Source organism: Phaseolus vulgaris, chromosome 7 (genome assembly GCF_051622355.1).
Source record: "Phaseolus vulgaris cultivar YP4 chromosome 7, ASM5162235v1, whole genome shotgun sequence".
Classification (NCBI taxonomy): Eukaryota; Viridiplantae; Streptophyta; class Magnoliopsida; order Fabales; family Fabaceae; genus Phaseolus; species Phaseolus vulgaris.
In genome coordinates, this window is record NC_143504.1 from 23970912 (window position 1) to 23987372 (window position 16461).

Below are 16461 nucleotides of genomic sequence, written 5' to 3' on the forward strand. Positions count from 1 at the left end.
GCCCACCACCGCCATTAATCATATTCATACCCTTAAACGATAAGAAATTATTATTTATGGGCAGCCAACTCCAAATTTGGGCTACACATAGGAGTGCAAACAATATATTGCCATAATTGTAATAAAATATTTAATATTTCTAAAGTTTATTTTTTTTATTTAATTTAATTTGGTATCTAAGTGATAAAAGGCTGAATAAAGTCTCTCATTTTTTTAAAATACAATAAATATTTTTAAGATTAAATTAAGTTTCTCAATTTTAAAAATGCAATGATATTATCATGTAACAAGTTTTATAAATTGTTACTATATTTTTTAAATCAAGAAGAAAATGAGATTGCATCATTATCCTAACTAAATTAGCACTATAACATCAATTATATGCAACATTCCTTATATTATTAGTAAAAGATAAAAGGAAGTAGGGGATCAAATACATTCTTTAGAAAAATCTAAAATGTGAAATACCAAATTCATCTCTACAATTAGGGGTTAAAATGTGGGCTGGAATGACCTACATAGGTTCGTCCCGCGTTTGGTTTGCGAAATGCGGGTTAGTCTGATTTGTCCTGCATTAGGAGTGCGGACTTATTCACTAGTCCGTTTCACATAAGAGGCAGCCCGCAAGCTTGCGAACTAGCTCGCATAAGGAAAATATTTTTTTTAAAAAAATAAAAATTTCATTAATTATAAAAAAATTATTTCTGCGGTTGAAAAATTAAAATTTTATTGTTTCAATTTATTTAATTAAGATAAAAATACGAATTCAAGTATGAAACTTATTAGAAGGTTTGATAAAAAATAACTAACATTTTGTTTTGCATATATTTTTCTATATATGTATAAATGGTGGCATAGCTATGTAACGAACGTTTGTTATAGCAAGAGACCTCCCGTGGTTTCTTGGAATGATTTGAAAGAGTGTATGCGCACGAGATTTGTTCCTCCTTCTAGGAAGGAACACTTGTTGAAGTTCCAAAGGCTTCCTCAAGGACATAGGATGGTAGATGAATACTTTAAAGATTTTGAAACAACTTTGACTAAAATAAATATGCATGCTAATGAAGAGTCAAAGATAAAATGGTTTGTACGTGGTTTAAAAAGAGATATTAGAGATTTTGTAGAATTAAATGAGTACTCTTCTTTAAAGAAAGTGGTTCACCTAGTCATCAAGGTGGAGTCATACCTTTTGAAAACAACTTTCAAAAATACTCATGGTTTCTACAACTCTTCTAGGAAGGAGGCACAAATTTCTCCTTCTAAATTTTCCAAACAAACCACTTCTCCGAAAAAAGTTTCTACAAATTCTTCTACATCTCCTAAGTCACCTACCAAAGCTTCTAAAATAAAATGTTTTAAATGTTTAGGTTTTGGGCACATAGCTCTTCATTGTCCACAAAAACAAACTTTAAAGATAAACAAGGAAAAACAAGACCTAACTCACCCACTTACCACAAGTAAAAATGACAAAAACAAAGAAGGCCAAGTTGACATGGGTCTTATCCTTTCACATCCAAGGTGTTTTCCTTCCTTATCTTTTTCATTACCAAAGGTTCTTACTTCACCACCATCTTGGTTAAAAAAATGTTAGGGATGAATTTTTCATACCTCCTAATGGTTTACACCATTTAAGAGGACTTTTTCCAAAACATATAATCATTCCCAAACAAATTTTTCCCACTTGGTGTGTTTATAGGACCTCCTTTTCTGAACTCCCACTGCTTCCAACTTCTACGTCATGTTTTCCTTTTTATTCAACTTTTAATTGTACAAATAAACTGACTTTGTTATATGCAGGGGTTCAGAATTCGCGGTCGAATTCTGTCCAACTCGAGGAGTATGATGAAGAACAAATGAGAGAGGATTTTACCAATGTAGGAAGAGGTCATTCACCCGCACATTTGAAGTTCTTCCTTCTAGTCTTTTCAAATATTAAAGAAGAATTAAATAAAGAGAGGACCAAGCTTAAAGCCAAAGAAGACTACAAGCTTTCAAGAATGGGCTTCAATTAATATCTCTCTTTATAGTTGCTTTCACTTTGTAAATAATATAGAATAGTGTTTAGGTAGGTGCTAAGAGGGAAACCTAAAGATACCTCTTATGTAAAGCATCTTTAGATATTAGTTTTAGAACATTATAGTAGATTGACCCTTCATAGCTCACTATAGGCGCTAGAAGTGAGACATGTGCAAGGGACCTTAGGTAGCTTCCTTTGTAAGCTTCTTTACACTTTCATGACCGGTCATCCTTCTATAAAAGGAGGGGCTAGAGTCTTCATAAAAAAGATTTGATATTTTGAGTAAAGAAATACTCCCAAATTGGTGAGTGATTGAGAGACTTGTGTCTTCTCTTCTTCTAGTCTCATCTTGATTGCATCTTGGAACCTCAAGTGGCGGCATCTACACTCATCTTGGAGCCTTACATCCTTCAAGTGGCGTGTTCATCTCCAAGAACTCCAACCACATAAGTTCCCTATTTCATTTCATCTTCTTCATCCATTTTCCTTTCATTCCAAATTACCCATTTTTGTTCTACATGTTTGTTTTGACTTTCAATCGGTGCAATCTCTTCCTTATGATGTCCTCTTTCATTTGCTGCACTTATATTCAATTTTAATCGGTGCAAATTGGTTGTTCTTGCTGTTTTTGTCACGTCCTCCATGGGTATAATTGCTATATGTTGTGTTCTTGAGTTTCTATCCAAGGGTTTGTTGTTCAAAATGGGTTTCTATGTGAGTTTGGCTTGGTTACTTGTGTTTTGGTGAGTTCTTGAATGTTAAGAACATTGATCCAATTCTTAAAAAGTGCCTAATCATATTCCAACTCAAGATGAATCCATAACATGTCCTTAGAATATCCTTATCATGTTATTGGAATCATATCATGTGGTATCATGAGTCTTAGGTTTGTTCTTGTTTGTTTTTTAGTTGTTTTGGCACTTTTAATTCAAGAACTTTACATTCTTGTTGTTACCTTTCTGTTTTAGGTTATTTTTTAGTACTTCTTGTTGTTTTCTTGTTGTTATTACTTTGTGTTTGTGTCATTTTAATTTTTGAATCCTTATAAGTTTTGTCAAAAGTCATGTTTCTCCAAAAAGGTTATCAATTCTTTGTGGTCCTTTTGTTGTAATTTTTGTTTCTTGATTTTGTGTTAAGTACAGTTTTATGTGTTTGTTTCTTGATCCTTTGGTGCATTTTCTTTTTAGCCTTGAGTTCATACTTGTGTATTAGACCTATACAAGTTCTTAAACATCATTTCTATTATGTCTTTACTAGTTCTTAATTCTGTTTTTCATTCCTGTTAGATTTCCTCTGTTTTCTGAAAACGTGCTGACTGTTTCGATTTATTGCAATTGATTTGCTTACTTGAAATTTCTGAAATTCTGGATTTGAGTTCTTCAAAGTGTTATAAAAGAGTAGAAAAAAGAAGTACATCAAAATTTAAAGTACAAAAAAAAAATGATAAATGAAATACGTTCAGTGTGTAATTCTGCCGAAAAAAAATACGGTAATCTGGGAGTGATTTTGCAAAATTTATCACCATTAATTGGCTTACTATTTATGAGTAATTCCAGTGCCATTATTGAGATAAGATCTTGAACTTTCTGTGGTTACAATTTCATAATCCAGTTCGCTTTATATCATTCCAGATAAATCTGTAAACATCACGCACAGTTTGTACAAAAATATTTTCCAGTAGTTTTGTTTTTTGTTTTCTTCATCTAGTCTAGTGCTTTTCTCTAGGTCTCTTATGTGTGCCTTCTTTTTCATTGAGTACCTTATTTTCTTGCTTGTCTTTTCCTCATTACTCTTTGAGTTTGTCATATATTCTTGTATTCCTTTTGTGTAGCCTTTTCTTGTTTACACCTTTTCTTGTTTACACCTTTTCTTGTTTGTCTTTGTTGTTCTTTGGTTTTGTGGTGCTTGGCTTTGAGATTGAGTGCTTTTGCTTTGACATCTTTCATTTGAGGTTACTAAGGCCTCAAGAGCAGATTGGTTGAGGGAAGTATTGATGTGATTCCACTAGCACACTTTGAATGATTAGGAATCATCTTGAGTTGGTTATGAGATAGGCACTTTATCATAGAATTGGATCAAGGTTCTATGAACAAGAACTCACCAAAACTAGTGCCAAAACACAAACTCATATGGAAGTTCCAATTATTGTCAAATTGAACCGATTAAAATGGAAGGAAAAGCAATTGCACCGAACAAAATGGCATAGAACTGAAATGAACCGAATATAAAGACTAGAAATGAAGAAGAAACATTGTAGAACAGCAAGGAAGCAACATAACCGAAGATAAACACATAAGAAAAGGAAATGCCGAACAGAAAATTCAAGAGAAGCAAGCTAAGACATGAACAATTGAAAGAGAAGGAAGGAAGGAGAAGAGAAAGCTCATGAAGATAGAGGTATGGTTGGATGATCACGCCACTAGGAGGATGGAGACTCCAAGATAAGTGTGCAAGCCACCACTTGAGGTAACCATTGAACCATCAAGATAAGACTAGTGAAGAAGGCACAAAGCTCTCCAATGCTCTCTCAAAAATTGAGTATAGTTTCTCTAATCAAAATTCAAATATGAAATGTACAAGGGCAACACCTTAATTTATAGCCTAGAGGTGCTGAAATGCAAAGCTAAATGAATTTTAAATTCCCCCCAAATTCAAAAGCAAGTGGCGCCAAACTATGGTCATGAAGAAGGTGTGACCTTTTCTCTCACTTTGGCACCTCCCTAGTTACTCCTACACCTATCTACTAACGCAGCCCCCCTAAAACTCCTAATCTAAAAACTTAAAGATGCTTTAACAAAAGAGGTTTCTAATGTTTCCCTCTAAGCACCTTCAAACAAAGAAATTACAAAAAGAGAGAATAAACGTCCATTAGCTCCTAAAGCTTTGAACATGCTTCTTGTAAGACTTTGAGGTGGGCTTTGACCTCCATGGGCGTCCTCCACTTGAGCCTCAACCTCTTCTTGTTCTTGATGATTGGCCTCCATGTCCATTTGAGCTTGATCTCCATCAAGTATTCTTTCTTGGAGTGATTTGAGTGTCTTTTAATTTTCGTTCCAGCACTATATTTGTTCCATTTTCTAACCTTGTTTTTCTTGTACTAGTTTGTTCTTTTTGTGTTTGCTGTTTTGCTTTTGCAATGGATACCTTATCAAGTTCAGCACCTTATAAACGTCATTCCCCTCCAAAAGCATACTTCATTGATGAATTACAAGAAGTTAAAACAATATCTGCACAACAAGATGAGGAATTGAGACAAATGGAGGCAAGGCTTCAAATTTTAAAGGTAAAACACATGGAGAAAAGATTAGCAAAACTTGAATTGAAGCATGAAAGATCCTCACCTTCCATCCATGGAAAACATCATTCTCCTAGACGTTCTTCCAAGGATTCTTCCAATGCTCACAGGCATGGAGAAAATTATAGAAGAAGGAGGCATCACCATCATTCTCACGGAGAGAGCTATACCCGTGACCAAAGACATCACCAAGCGTTCAAGCCTCAAGTTTCTTTTGTAAAGGTCCCTAGCTTTAATGGGGATAGTGATCCTAATGTGTATTTAGATTGGGAGGCTAAATGTGAACAAATTTTTAACACCTATGAGGTTGAGGAGGACCAAAAGGTGACGATAGCTGCCCTACAATTTGTTGATTATGCCATGAAATGGTGGCATAGCTATGTAACGAAAGACCTCCCGTGGTTTCTTGGAATGATTTGAAAGAGTGTATGCGCGCGAGGTTTGTTCCTCCTTCTAGGAAGGAACATTTGTTGAAGTTCCAAAGGCTTCCTCAAGGACATAGGATGGTAGGTGAATACTTTAAAGATTTTGAAACAACTTTGACTAAAATGAATATGCATGCTAATGAAGAGTCAAAGATAAAATGGTTTGTACGTGGTTTAAAAAGAGATATTAGAGATTTTGTAGAATTAAATGAGTACTCTTCTTTAAAGAAAGTGGTTCACCTAGCCATCAAGGTGGAATCATACCTTTTGAAAACAACTTTAAAAAATACTCATGGTTTCTACAACTCTTCTAGGAAGGAGGCACAAATTTCTCCTTCTAAATTTTCCAAATCCTTTGAGTTTGATGGAGGGCTGGATGTGCTTGCTGTTGCTGAGGTGTTTTAGAATAGGATCTGGGGTAGATTATCTGTGTTAATCCACTCTTGATTGAATCCAAAGCTTAAGTATTCTCAAACCTTTTTAATTGAAAGTGTTTTTCAAACTAAGTGAAAAACAACCTATTGTTTTGTCGAAACAACCGATTGTTTTATACTTAGGTGTTTTAAGAAAGGTTGAAAACTGTTTTTGGTGGTTGACTTGTTGTCAAACCAAAACAACTGATTGATTCGTGGAAACAACCGATTGTTTGTTTTGGGACCATAACAAAAAACTGTTTTGTGCTTTGACTGAGCTTTAAATGATTTTATAACTGAGTGCGCTCCAGTTTTAAATGCTTTGACCAGTCTTTGAAAGCAATAAATAGTTTGTTCAGATTATGTAACAAACAAGAACTGAGATTTAATAATAGAAAAACAGATTTGAGTTTTTCACCGATTCTGCTTTTCAAGAGTTGAAGGTTGCTTTGAGATTGCTTTGCCAAAGGAAGTGTGTGTCTTTAGGGGATCAAGGTCACTTCTTTGGTGGTGTTTTAAGTAATCTAGGTTTGGTTACTTAGTGGATTTCCCAGTGTTTTCTTGGAAGACTGGAGCTTTTGGTTTAAGAGTGAACCAGCATAAACCTGTGTGTGCAATCTCTCTATCCCTTAAACTCTTTAATTTCAGTTTATATTTGTTAATTGGTATAAACAACCGATTGTTTCTACGAAACAACCGATTGTTTTTCTGGTTCAGTGCTAAATTGCTTTGTGTTTTTGGCAAACTGAATTCTGAATCAAGTTTTCTCCAAGGAATTTCATTCTAGACTAAAAAGTTTGCGAAAACCCTCTTTAAACCATTCACCCCCCTCTAGTTTAAAGCCATACATTCTAACAATTAGTATCAGAGCTTGGTACTTAAAAATACTCAAGTTTGATCCGAAAATCTTTTTCAATGGCTGGAAAACTATCTTTCGAGGAAGGTGCTTCTATCAACAAACCACCTTTATTCAGTGGTTTTAATTATAAGTATTGGGAGGCTAGAATGAAAATCTTTGTTGAATCCATTGATCAAGGAATTGGGGATTCAATCGAAAATGGCCCTTTCATTCCAAAGCTTAAAAAGAATTGATCTTTTATTGCAAAACCTTGGTCCCAATGGACCAATGAAGAATGTAAGATGGCCAAGCTTGATTGTACGACTCAAAAAATAATAGCTTATGCACTGGATACTAATGAGTTTTTCAGGATATCAAAATGCAAATCTGCCAAAGAGATGTGGGACACACTCAAAGCTACTCATGGGAGCATGAATGAATCAAAGGAAGTAAGGACAAGAAATCAAGCACGAAGGAAAAGAAGGCAAAACAGAAAAAGCCTCAACCTCTGCTTCATGGCCAAAAAGGAAGATGATTCAAGCAATGTAAGTTCCTCTAACTCCTCAAATTCTAAAAATTACAGTCAATTGCTTCAAGCATTACAAGAAACACATGAAGAAGCTAACCGACTGGCCCTCTTGAACAACCGGTTAAAGGGAATGAATAGCTGGCTTGAAAACATAGTCAAAAAATTGGAAGAGGAATTGGAAAATTCAAAAATAGATTTTGAAAACCTTGAAATAGTTTACAAAAATTCTTATTGCAAGTGTGATACTCTTATTTGTGAAAATTGTGAAAATCTTGAAAAGAAAGTTCATTATCTTGTTAAAACTGTGGATAAGCTTTCAAAAGGTCAATCCAACTTTGAGAATGTCTTGGCATCTTAAAACTGTGTTTTTGGAAAAGCTGGATTGGGTTTTAACCCACAAAACAAGCAAGATAGATTTTCAAAGTCATTTTCGAAACTGCTAGAAAAACAACCGATTGATCTGTCGAAACAACCGATTGATATGTCGAATCAATCGGTTGTTACATGCTTCTATTGCATGAAAAGAGGCCATTCTGTCAGATTCTATAAAATCAGAAAATATGTTGTTCCTAGAGGCTTTATGAAGTGGATTCCCAAATGTTGTAAAGGTTCAAATGATGGATGTAAACCAAATGGACCCACATTCATAAGGGGACCAAATCTTTGTACTTGAAAATCTTCTTTGTAGGAAACCTTGAAGGAGAGCATGCAGCAATGGTACCTAGACAGTGGGTGCTCAAAGCACATGACTGGGGACAAATCAAAGTTTCTATGCATCTCCTATAAGCAAGAATGGCACGTTACCTATGGGGACATCAACAAGGGGAGGATTCTTGGAAGAGGATCCATAGGAGACAAACATATCTTGGTCATCCATGATGTTATCTATGTAGAAGGTTTAAAGCACAATCTACTGAGCATTAGTCAATTGTGTGACAATACAAGTGCTATCAATCTTACCAAAAATCAGATTCAACACTCAAGAACTAAGCATATTGAGATACGCCATTGTTCCGTCCGGTTGACCTGAGACGTCTTCGTGCGCGACCTCGACCGTCAACTAGGTACTCCTTCCCATTGGTTACCTGTGGATTCCTACAAAGAAGGACAAAAGGGCGCCCTAGCGGCCGTTTGCACTCCGACGCTCAAGTCAGCCAGCAAGAAACACCAACACTATGCACCTCCGTATCGGAGTACCGTGTATTGGCACTCTGAAGGTGGCAAAAAGGAATTGTGTCTAGTGTATACTTTCTCCTCCTGGCAAAGATCTTTCCCTAGTCCCTTGTGCGTAACCTCAAGGCTCGAGCAAGCAACTAGAGAGTTTCTGGAAAATTTGCCAAAAGTCCGAACCCCGTTCCCAACATTCGAGGCGCTATTTAAATTACCCTAGCATTTAAAGCGTCTTAAAGCACATTGAATTACGAAACGTTCAGTGCATTTAAGACGTTTAAACCGCTGGGGAGCATTTATAGTACCTTAAACGCTCGAAACGGAAACTGTATTAAATAACCTTAATTACCTTGTACCTGACAAAATGGCGTTTCTATTCTGACCTGACTGCTGTACACGTGGAGGGCCTCACAGCGCCATGACCCCATCTGGGGGCGTTTCTTCGTGTGAGTCCTCCTGCTTGGGAGTGCAACTGCGCAAGGGGTGACTTTTTGGGTGCCAACTCACGCTCCCAAACATCTAGTCACTCACTTTGAGAGCGTATCTGCCTTCTTCTCGTACCTTACACCTGGCTACCCTGGGCGTGACCCTCCTCCTGAGTCGTATCTATCCCAAGGGCGTCTCTGCGGCGACAGGGGCACTTCACGAGTCAGGCTGCCCTACACTGGCGCTATCACTATGGCCTTGAAGCCACCTTTCTCTTTTCTTTATTACTACCCCAGATTATCGAGATTTGAGGCCTTCCCACGGCGTCGCTCCCTCCATGGTCTTTCCTACCCATGGGTATCGGGGAGCCACACTGTGATCGCCTCGCCTTTGTGACATTTGACCTTGGCGACGCCCTATTTGGGCGACGCCCTATTTGGGCGACGCCTTAACTGGGCGATGCCTTCACCTAGGCGACGCCTTACCTTGGCGGCGCTTCCTCTTGGCGACGCTGGCACTTGGCGTCTCTTCACCTAGGCGACGCCTTACGTTGACTTTGACCCCCGACGTTGACTTTGACCTTGACTTTGTCAACGCCCGGATACGGGACGGTACAGCCATCATTTCATCAAGGATCATGTGAGCAATGGGGACTGTGAAGTGAAGTTTATTGAGACAAAGTTGCAGCTAGCTGATATCTTCACAAAACCACTACCAAAAGAGAGGTTCTTCTTTTTGCGAAATGAGTTAGGAATCCTTGACCTTCAAAATCTTTCCTAAATTTGTTTTATACCTATTATAGTCTATTTGTGAAGACAAATAGGGGAAGAATTGATTGGTTCTTGTGTATCTTTCTCTGGAATTGTTTAAAACTGCTGAAATCTCTGATATCATAATTGTTTCTGCTTCTGCTGATAGAAACAACCGATTGTTTCGTGTAAACAACTGATTGTTTGTTTGGAACATTATTTTCAACATATGAAAAACTAACCTGCTGTTGTAGGAAACACTGGATTGTATATATACTGTTTTTACAAGAATTGCATAAGATTCAATCAAATCCAACACAAGCAACTAGGGATTTGTCTTCATCAAATAGAGGGAGATTGTTGAATCAAGTGTGTTCAAGCTTTGAAGAATCCAAATCCTTTGAGTTTGATGGAAGGCTGTATGTGCTTGTTGTTGCTGAGGTGTTTTAGAATAGGATCTGGGGTAGATTATCTGTGTTAATCCACTCTTGATTGAATCCAAAGCTTAAGTATTGTCAAACCTTTTTAATTGAAAGTGTTTTTCAAACTAAGTGAAAAACAACCTGTTGTTTTGTCGAAACAACCGATTGTTTTTGTTCGTGCCGGTTGACCTGGGTACGTCTTTCTGTGCGACCTTGCCCGTCTGCTAGGGACACCTTTTTCTGGTAATCCACGAACACTTGCAAAGAAGTGAACAAATGGGCGCCCTAGCGGCCGTTTGCACTCCGACACTCAAGTCAGCTAACAAGAAACACCAAAACTCTGCACCTTCGTATCGAAGCACCGTGAAAGGCATTCTGATGGTGGTAAAGAACTGTATATTGGGTGCTGTTTTCAGGTTTTGGCAAACAATCCTTCCCTAGTCCCTTGTCCTTAGCCTGAGGGCTCGTGCAAGCAACTAGAGTGTGTTCTGGGGAAAATTTGCCAAAAGTTCGATCCTTGCTTCGAACGTTCAAAACCCTTTTAATGCCACCCTGCATTAAACACGTCTTAAAGTGCATTTAAGGCGCATTTAACACGTTTCCTTAAAACCTTTAATGGAGGCATTTAAAGTGTTTTTAAAGCGTTTGAAACGTTAACTGGAATAAAAACATACCTGATGAGGAAATATTAATGTTCCCTTATTTACTGCCTTTGCTAACTTTTCGCTGACTCACTAACTTTTCGCTGACTTGATTACTATCACACGTGGAGGGCCTCACGGCGTTGTATCCCAATCTTAGGGACATTCTGTCGCGTGAGTTCCCTCCTTCTCGAAGTGCCGCTGGCGTAGGGGGTGACATTTTGGGTGCCAACTCATGCTCCCCAGGTTTCAGCCACTCACCCTGGGAGTGTATCTACCTTCCTCTCGCACCACGCACTTGATTCGTCCCTGGGCACGACCCTCTCTTGGGTCATAACTATCCCAGGGATCACCCTAAGGTGGCATGGGCTTCACGAGTCAGGATACTCCCCACTGGTACTGGAACTATGGCCTTGAAGCCACCTTTATTAGTATTATAACTATGGTCTTAAAGCCATCTTTCTCTTCTCCCTAACTTGGCTTCTGGCGATTTCGGCCCCTCCACAGTCTTTCCTACCTGTGGGTATTGGGGGGCGACGCCATCAGCGCCTTATACTGGCGACGCCATCAGTGCCTTATACTGGCGACGCCATCAGTGCCTTATACTGGCGACACCTCATCTTGGCGGCGGCTCCTCTTGGCGACGCCTCGTCCTCCTTCCTCGGGCCCCTCACAGGGTCCCACCGTATCTTTGACTTTGACTTTGACTTTAGTCAATGCCCGGGGACGGGACGGTACAAATTTATACTTTGGTGTTTTAAGAAAAGTTGAAAATTGTTTTTGGTGGTTGACTTGCTGTCAAACCAAAACAACCGATTGATTCGAGCATTCAATCGATTGTTTGTTTTGGAACCATAACAAAAAACTGTTTTGTGCTTTGACTAAGCTTTAAATGATTTTATAACTGAATGCGTCCCAGTTTTAAATGCTTTGACCATTCTTTGAAAGCAATAAATAGTTTGTTCAAATTATGTAACAAACAAGAACTGAGATTTAATAATAGAAAAACAGATTTGAGTTTTTCACTAATTTTGCTTTTCAAGAGTTGAAGATTGCTTTAATCAAGAGAGAGTGGAATAGGATTTTAATTTGTATTGATTTCAGATCATTTTGTAACAAGTGTAATCCTTTTGTACTTTGTGTAAACTCTGGTGTGTGAAGCCGAGAAGTGTTGTGTGCTCTTGAGGTTGTCAAGGCACCAAAAACAAAGGAAGTGTGTGTCTTGAGGGGATCAAGGTCACTTCTTTGGTGGTGTTGTAAGTAATCTAGGTTTGGTTACTTAGTGGATTCCCAAGTGTTTTCCGGGAAGACTGGATGTAGCTCTTGGTTTAAGAGTGAACCAGTATAAACCTGTGTGTGCAATCTCTCTATTCCTTAAACTCTTTAATTTCAGTTTATATTTGTTAATTGGTATAAACAACCGATTGTTTCTACGAAACAACCGATTGTTTTTCTGGTGCTGTGCTAAATTTCTTTGTGTTTTTGGCAAACTGAATTCTGAATCAAGTTTTCTGCAAGGAATTTCATTATAGACTAAAAAGTTTGTGAAAACCCTCTTTAAACCATTCACCCCCCTCTAGTTTAAAGCCATACATTCTAACAAAATGAATCTAATCTACCTAAGTATTTCTGGGCAGATGCAGTATACAATGCTTCTTATGTGCTTAATAGAACTTTGATAAGACCTATTCTTAAGAAAAATCCTTATGAACTGTATAAAGGTAGGAAGCCTAGTATTAGTCATCTTAGGATCTTTGGTTGCAAATGCTTTATTCTGAATAATGGCAAAGATAATCTAGGTAAATTTGATCCTAAATCTGATGAAGGGATACATATTGGTTATGCTATTAATGGTCATGCTTATAGGGTGTATAACAAAAGATTGCTTACTGTGGAAGAATCTATGCATGTGGTGTTTGATGAATCTGATTGTATTGTGCCTAAATCTGTTCTGGATGAACCTGGTGTGGATGATTTAAGAACGATTCTTCAAAAGAATCAATCCATTGATCTTGATGCAACTAATTCAAGTGTTGTCAAAGAATTTGTTGCGAATGCAGGATTGCCTAAAGAGTGGAAAACTCCCAAGGATCTCACACTTGACAATGTGATTGGGAAAATTGAGAAAGGTGTCTCAACAAGGAATTCTCTTAACAATTTTTGCAAGAAAATGGCCTTTGTTTCACACGTAGAGCCTAAAAATCTGGAGGAAGCACTACAAGACAACAACTGGATAGCAGCTATGCAAGAAGAGCTAAATCAGTTTGAATACAATGAAGTATGGTCCTTAGTTCCAAGAACACATGAGATGTATATCATAGGAACAAAATGGGTGTACAAGAACAAGATGGATGAACATGGGGCTATCACTAGAAATAAAGCAAGGCTGGTTCCTAAAGGCTACAACCAAGAAGAGGGAATAGATTTTGGTGAAACCTATGCACCAGTAGCACAACTAGAAGCTGTCAGACTACTCTTAGCATTTTCTAGCATAAAAGGATTCAGGTTATTCCAAATGGATGATGTTAAGAGTGAATTCTTAAATGGATATATTAATGAATAAGGTGTTTGTCTCTCAGCCTCCAGGATTTGAAGACTACAAAAATCCAGAGCATGTGTACAAGCTCAAGAAGGCAATGTATGGATTAAAGTATGCACCTAGACAATTGTATGAGACGCTAAGTGAGTTTCTTTTTTCTCAAGGTTATGACCGTGGCACCTCTGATAAAACCTTGTTCATAAAGAAGAAAAAAGAAGATATTATACTTGTGCAAGTCTATGTGGATGATATCATCTTTGGATCCACAAATGAAGAAATGTGTGAAGCTTTTGTAGAAGCAATGAAAAGTGAATTTGAGATGTCAATGTTGGGAGAAATGAATTTCTTCCTTGGACTGCAATTGATGGCATTGAGCTCTTCTCTTTTACAGTTTTTATGGTGGTTTGCGGAAGCTTCAATGGATTGTAGGTGGAACAAGGCTCTCCTAAGAGTTGTGGTAGCCTTGGATGATGGCATTCTCATGGAGCTCTTCTCGGATTTGTGATCAATGGTGCGGAAGCTATGGATTGAGATGTGCAAGATCCTCCTAGGAGTTGTGGTGATCTTGAAGGTGCATGATTAGTATGGAATAAGGGAGGTTCGGCCAGCCCTATGATAGGTGATGAAGATGAAGATTAGGTCCTAGAAACTAGGCAAAAGCAATGTATGGCACAATGTTGGCAGCATAACATTACTCTCATTAATCTTGAAAATACAAGTGATGGGCTTCTCCTTTTATAAGCTAAGGAGGCCGTAAATCCAAAGCTAAGAGAAGATGAAATGCTTCCCAAATGAAATGGAAATTCCTCCACATGGAGCACATGGGCACATGGCCGGCCATGTGAGGCAATGTTCTAGAATGTGCACAAAATCTAGGGTAAATCACATGTAAGACAAGTTTATGCTTTCTACCACTACACTAACTACTAAGCCACCCCTAATGGGCCTCCATGTAGCATGTATAAGTTCTTCTCCCTCCAATCCGTGGCTTGACCCATTTGTGCGTGAAGGTGCTTGGTCATGGACCTAGTGATAGGTCCTAGACGGTATAGGCTTCCTCTTAGACGCTGCTCTTGTAGCTGCCCCTTATCTTGTGCTAGACGCTCTCCTCTTGAGTCTAGACACTCCCCACATGGTTCTAGACGGTCTAGACTTGGAACTTGGCTTTCATAGTGTGGTGAGCTTGGCCCTCCTCCATCATCCCCTCCCCCTTGGAGAGGATTTGTCCTCAAATCCAGCTCGTCCTCGTCGTCATTGGTACCTACAAATGGAGAACGGTCAATTACATTAAAAGTGTCATGTACTCCATATTCAAGAGGTAGGTCCAATTTGTATGCATTGTTATTGACTCGCTTGAGGACTTGAAAGGGTCCATCACCTCGGGGACTTAGTTTGGACTTCCTTTGAGTTGGAAATCTATCTTTGCGAAGGTGAAGCCAAACTAAGTCTCCTTCCTCAAAAATTATTTCTTTCTTCCCTTTATTGTTGTATTTGGTGTGCTTCTCATTTTGTTGTTGTATTTGGATTTTAATCTTCTCATGCATTTTCTTTATAAAATCGGCTTTGATTACTCCTTCCTTATGCACAAATTCTTGTGGATTAGGGAGAGGTAACAAATCCATAGGTGTGAGAGGATTAAAACCATATACTACTTCAAAAGGAGAAGCATTAGTAGTCTTGTGGACTACTCGGTTATAAGCAAACCCGATGTGGGGAAGATACTCATCCCAAGATTTATGGTTTCCCTTCATGATAGCCCTAAGCATAGTCCCAAGAGATCGGTTGACTACTTCAGTTTGGCCATTTGTTTGAGGATGGCAAGAAGTTGAAAATTGTAGTCTTGTTCCAAGTTTGCCCCAAAGAGTTTTCCAAAAGTGGCTTATGAACTTGGGATCTCTATCGGATACTATACTTCTAGGGAGACCATGATGTCTCACCACTTCTCTAAAGAAGAGTCTAGAAATATTTTGAGCATCATCTACCTTGTGGCAAGGAATAAAATGGGACATTTTGCTAAAACGGTCCACTACCACAAAGATAGAGTCATGGCCTCTTGCAGTCCTAGGTGTTGAAGATGGTGGCTGCCCCTTGAAGATTGTGTTTGATGAAGACTTCTATGTACATTTCATATGTTTTTTGCTTTGCTTTAAGTGTGTCTTAGGTAGTGCTTAGAGGTTGTCTAAGAGTGGGCTTTTTGCTGAGTAACTCACCTCAAAACCACTGACCATGTGATAAGAACAAGCATAAGTTTTCTTAAACTGTTTTTCACATGTTTTACAAAAACACGTTTACTGCATAAAAATAAATCTGTTCTTTTCTAAATACACAGATTCATTTTTAAACTGATGCCTTGGCTAAGTCTTGTGGAAATTAGATTTTGTGCATCAGGTATTTTGACTAAGTCTTCTTCTTTTCAAAACGACTGAGTTTTAAAAAGTTAAACTTTCTCTGTTTTCGTTTTGAAAAATAAATCTGTTCATCTGTAAATGAATAGATTCCTTTTGTCTCTGGTGCCATGTCAAGCTTAAACGATTTTCAGTTTTATCTCAGCACCAGAATGGTTGACTAAGTCTCCTCACTTAACAAATTCTCTAACTGCTTTTGAAAATAAATTTGTTCATTTTATTTTCAATCTGTTCATTTTATAACAGCTTTAACTGTTTTTCAAAAGTCTGTTATAAGTTGGTTTTCTATAAAATGAAAACTTGTTTCTGATTTTAATAATCGTTCATACATTTTCAAAAACAAGTTTTGACAGCAGAGGATTGAAAAGTTTACAAAGGATTAGCATTTGTTCTTCAAAGATTTCAAAAATCAAAAAGTGCTTGTTCTTGGTTTGGTTCCAAAAGCTTGGTGGGAGGTGCAGCTACTGTTCTAGCAATCTTGCCTACTGGTTTAAGGCATATCTTTGTATCCTCAATCAGGTGTAGTCGTTTCACTTCTCATCTCCTGTAATAGTTTGGTTGAACACTCTTCTTGATAGGTTTTCTTGATGAG